Raw genomic sequence first — 5,777 nt, 5'->3', positions numbered from 1 at the left:
GTTCAGCTTCTCTGTGCCTGAAATGCCTTAAAAATGCCCACTGGGGTTTCATCTCTTTGGGAGACCTAATTTCTTCAGCCTTTTGTTTGCAGGGGGCAGGCCTAACTCCTTATGCTGTGTATTAGTCTGTTTCTGTTGCTTACAACAGAATACCTGAAACTGGGTAATTTATACAGGAATGAAATTTACTTCTTATGATTTTTGGAGGCTAGGAAGTTCAAGGTCCAGGGAACACATCTGGTGAGGGCTTTCTTCCTAGTGGGAACTCTCTATAGGGTCCTGTAGTGAAAAGGATGTCACATAGCGAGAATGGGCCGAGCAAGTTAACTTTCTCTATGAATGGATCAATCCATTCATGTGGGCACAGTCCTCACAGTCTAATCACCTCTTAAAGGCCTCAACTTTCAAATACCATAGTTGGATTTTCCACACTCTTGGCACTACTACAATGGGGGTCAAGCTTCCAATACATAAACTTTTGGGGACACATTCAACCCACAGCACAATGCCTCCCCTAGTTATGGCAGGCCCATTATACCCTCCAAAGCACCTTCATGTCTACTGTGAGGTTGAAGAGAACTAAAATTTTCATTTGACATCCTAACAAATATGAGTGAGTCATCCATGGTGAAGTGCAAAGGCCACTGGATTGGTAGTCAAAAGAACTTGAGTCACATTTTTTAGTTTTGTAATGGAAACATACTGACTTTTCTTTTTCTCATCTGTAAAATTAAGAGAATAGTGTCTGTCTCGCAGGGTTGTTATGACATGAGCACTGAGTAAGACACAGTAAGATAGGACTTTGTGAACATTGGGCACTTTATGAAAATGGAGCATAATTAATATCCTGAAGTGGGAGATAAATTAATTCTTGCAATGCACTTTAAAGAGGAAAAGAATAAAATAAGTGCAGTTTTCATGAATAGTATAATTGGATTATGAAAAATATGTCTGTTTTTAAGAATAAATAACTTAATGGAAACTGCTGTTAAATATTAGAATATTAATGCTATATTTTCTGTTCAAAGCAAGACAGTGTACACACACATACACACAAAGTCAATACTTCTCTTGTCCAGCTGAAATCTCTTGGAATTTTTGAGAAATGAGGAGGCCAAGCCTGCAGTTTCTAACGAGGCTCTCAGGAAAACAGGAAGTGAAATCTCGTTCTGTTTTGTAACTAGTCTCAGACCACGTGCTAAGATATCACAGCAGCCCCTGAAGAAACTTTCCTCATTGAAAACCAAAGGTACCCGGTTAATTTAACACTCAAGATGCCACTTTGGTTTTCTGTAACATCATGAAGTGCTCAAGAGTCTGCCAGGATGGTGTCTGAAAAGCTGGGGAGGGGACTGTTGCTTTTGGTCTAGGAATATAAGACAAAGAGAAGCCACACCATCCAATCCTTATGGACAAGGCTGTTAAATTGGGTAAAAGATTAACTTCTTCTCCAAGCCCAAAGTCTCTTCCCTTTAGCTCTGCCAGCTTTCATGGATATTTTAATAATCTCTCATCAGAGCAATCATACTAGTAATAGGCAATTTGTATAGAATTAAAGTTTATTATTTCTTTTTATATATAAAAAGGTTAAAAACCTACAACAAGATTTAAGCCCTCCCTCATCTTCAGTTTTTAATTACTCAGTGCCTTTCATTTGTGTGCCAAGAACAGCACAATTATAGTTTCTTCAGACTACTAAAGCTTTAACAGACACAGTATCTCAGCTGCACAAAGCAGAGTATCTAAATAACAGAGTACGTGGCCAGAAACGACACACTGTAGAGACATCTGGCTGTTTCTCTAAAGCAGCACTAAGCAAAGAAATGATTCCCAAGCTGAAACAAAGAAATAAAGGGATTCTAAAATAATAATAATAAAGATATGTTTAAGTGCTGCTCAAGGTTTGTAGACATGGTTACTGCAAGCCCCTGGTACTAGTAAAAATAATAACAGAAACGATGGCAGAGAAGTTCATTAAAAATGACTGAACTTATACAGCAGAATTATTCCAAGGAAATCATAACCCTCTTTTGAGTATTAGCTTATTTATCCTGGGCAAAAGCCTTATGACATGAACAGGAACTACATTTATTGAGTACTAGGCTCTCTGTTTCTATTTTTTACATTTACTATGTCATGTTACACAACAGACCTGTGAAGTATTGTCCATTTTATTTATTTTTTGATGGAAACTGAACAAGTAATGAGCATGTTATTTACCCAAGGGCTGGTAAATGCAAACAGAGGATTTAAATTCAGAATTATCTGACCCCAAAGAATGTGGCCCCTTGATGGCAATGCCACTCATAGAGCCATGAATGCTCACCTGGGAGATTCTTAATTGATACCCATTCAGTGATTGATGAGAGCGCACAAAAACCCCTTAACTCCAACCAAATTACCTGCCTTTGAATCTCAAGGAAGAGGATGGGCAGGTGAAAAAAGAAGAGTAAAGGAGGAAAAATGTTTCCACGGAAGGGCAGGTAAAAGGGACCATTTGGGTGGTTTGAACCTGATGAAAGAAGGGAGAAAATATTAGTAAGTAATGATGATAATAATAATAATGATTAAATAATGAATAGTAATGAAAGGTAATGTTTTCATAGTTTACAAAGAATTTCTCATGTTCATCATACCATTTATAATTAAAACTGAGCAGAATCACAGGTTCCCTACTTCATCTTCCCATAATTCAAGAATTACCTTTCCCTTTGAAAGATTTTATAGTAGACGATCGAAATAACATTGGGTTTGACTGCCACTTATCACTGACTCAGATTCCTATGTGCCAATCTCTTTAAGATCTTGGTTAAATCTGTTTCTTACCTTCTTATTAACCCCCATCCACATCCTCCCCTGCCCACAGCTCTTCAGTATCTCCGTGAATGGTTCCCCATCTGCCCACCAGGTTGCCCAAGCCAGAAACCTTCAAATCTATCATTCTTGGCTCTACTCTACCCCCCATGTCCGGTCAGCCGGTAAGATTCTGCCTCCAGTGTCAGTAGAATCCACCTACTTTTCTGCAGTTATTTGTGACTTCCCTGGTTTGGGCCACTGTCTCTCTTAGACTATTATGGACTCCTAAGTGGTCTTCTCACTAATAGTTTTGTTTCTGCCTCAATTTATTCTCCATACTGATGCCAGAGAGGTCTTTCCAAATGGAAATTTGATCATATTGCCTCCAGGCTTAACACACCTTTAATGGGTCCCTATCATCCACAAAGTTTTAAAAGACCCTTTACTTATTTCCATTGCAACTCCACATAACCCCCAATATCTACACATACAAACTTCAGCACATAGACAACTTGCAGTTCTTTTGAATAGGCTATGGTCAGTTTTCCTTCTGGGCCTTTCTTTGTAAGGTTTCCATAGGCTGAAAAACACCAACTGTGTGCCTCCTTTATCAGGTCTGTAAAATGGGATACCAATAGCCTGCCCCACAGCACTGCTGTGAGGAGTACATGAACATGTATTGTTTGGCATATAGTAACACAAAGTAAATGCCAGCCACAACTACTAGTGCTTCCTTCCCCCAACTCTCAGGCCTTGGTTTGATTCCTATCCTGGAGATCTTAGATTCTCATCTTAGGTGCTTTGGTAAACTCTTTCTTGATCATCTATGGCTGGCTTAGATGTGTGCCACCACAGCATCTTCTATTTAATTCTCTTTAAACCAAACTGGAATTGTCTGCTTACTTGTGTGTCCTTCTAACTAGACTGTAAATTGCATGAGATTAAGGAGTCTGTCTTATTCATTATTGAATTATCACCAGCATTTTGGGTCACAGATGCTTAGTAAATAATGATCGAATAATTGCTGAATGATTGAATCAGTTAGATAGAATGAACTGTGAATATCCTAATAGCTATGGCATCTGGATACTACATCTCTTTAACTAAATAGTAGTACTTTATATTTGCATAGTGCTTTACAGGTTTACTAAGTGCTATATGTGTATAAATGAACTTATTTTTTCCCTTTTACATTGAAAAAAAAAGGAATATACATATATCTTTCACATAGATTCACCGATTGTTAATGTTTTACCATATTTTCTTTATCTTTCTCTATATATCTCTATATAAATGCATATTATTTCTACTAAACCATTTGAAAATAAATGGCAGATAGCAACATTGCAGTATGTTAGAAGACCCCCACCTGATGCCCACACAGCCCTGTGATAGATGTGGGGCAGTGGGTGTTCTTGTCCCAGAAGCCTAAGAAGGTGGAAATGCCCTGCTGAAAGTTTCAAACTACTACATCTGGGGTTGGGCTTTCTACATTGTACCACTCTGCCCTCCTATTAAGTTCAAGTAAAGTTGAAATGTTATATATTTTACTGGGAGAAATAGATATATCCCTCATATTTTTCTTAAACTTTCAACTCGTAAATTCTGATGAGTTGGATATAAAAAATAAGCCTTTGGCAAAATGGTGAAGGAGAAAATATTCTTATGAAATTTCTTATCCTGTCTCCTATTTTACTTTACTTTTCTAAGTTCCTTTAAAGAAAGGAAAAATCTAGAAAGCTCTTTCAACGTTCTTACATGAATGGAGAGGCATGTGGTGATGACCACCCATTGAAATGCTAGAGCTGGCTCCTTTTTTATAATCCAGTTGTTAAAGTCATTATTGTAAACTATATGATATACATTTATAACTAAATAAATTAAAACAAAAGTAATAAATATTAAAAACTCATTATTTCCTAATTATGCGACTATATTTTACTATTATGTATGCTCTTGAGGTTATTTAAGTCCATTGCATCTGTACAGTGGTGATATACTCATCTCTTCCAAAGTCCATGTTCAGTGAATTCATCTTGGTAGCTTAAAATTCCACATTCAGTCAATTCATGTTGGTAGCTTAAAACTGGCTGCTGTAGACTAGATGCCTCCCTCAACCTCACTGAAGTTTAATCCCCACTGTAACTGCTGAGGGCGGAAAATCCTATTATAGTAATTGAAAGGTGGGGCCTTGAAGAGGTGATTAGATTATAGGGCCATGCTGTAATGAATGGATGAATAATGGTGGTCAGAGGTGTGGTTCTGAGGGCTTTAAAAGAAGAGGAGAGTCTGTCTTTCTCTCTCTGGGCTCTCTCGGCTTTCTTTATTTCCACCGTCTTGCAACATGAGACCCCTGGGTCACTGTTGCCACCACCAGATGGAGTTTGGACTACCCAGCTTCAGAAACTGTAAGCAATAAATTTCCTTTTCTTTATAAATCACTCAGTTTGGTGTATTTTTTGTTATAAGTGACACAAAATGGACTAATACACTGGCCGTGGAGGGAGGATTTATGCAACAGAAATTGAGAAACACTACAAGCCATCCTCCTTCCCCAAGAACTGCTTATGTATTTACCAGCACACCACTCATTACGTCCTATTAATTTTTCTTTTGTACATTCATTAACCAGGTCTTTCCCAAGTACCCACCAAATGTGCAGTGTGGTGCCAAGTGCTCTTGGGGGGAAAAGGTGGGTCTGCCTCGCACCTCCCTTCTCTTTTTAGCATCCTCCAATATCCTGCCTTTTTACAGTGGACATTTTCATCTCTGAGGCCCCTGTGATCCTTTTCTATTTTGACTTTTCTAGGTCCCTGTCTTTTTCCCCAGCTTTTCTGTCTTCTCCATTTCCCCCCTACACTCCTGCCACTGACTCTGTGCTCTAAATAAGACAACTTAGAAAGAAAAGAATGCTGAGCTATTATTCTTAAGTAACACAAATAGCAAAGGGAAAGTATAGCTAACTACCTTAGAAAACCTTA

The sequence above is a fragment of the Galeopterus variegatus genome, unplaced genomic scaffold (genome assembly GCF_000696425.1).
Source record: "Galeopterus variegatus unplaced genomic scaffold, G_variegatus-3.0.2 Scaffold5527, whole genome shotgun sequence".
Taxonomy (NCBI): Eukaryota; Metazoa; Chordata; class Mammalia; order Dermoptera; family Cynocephalidae; genus Galeopterus; species Galeopterus variegatus.
The sequence above is the reverse complement of the archived record's forward strand: the minus strand, read 5'-3'. Positions refer to the sequence as shown.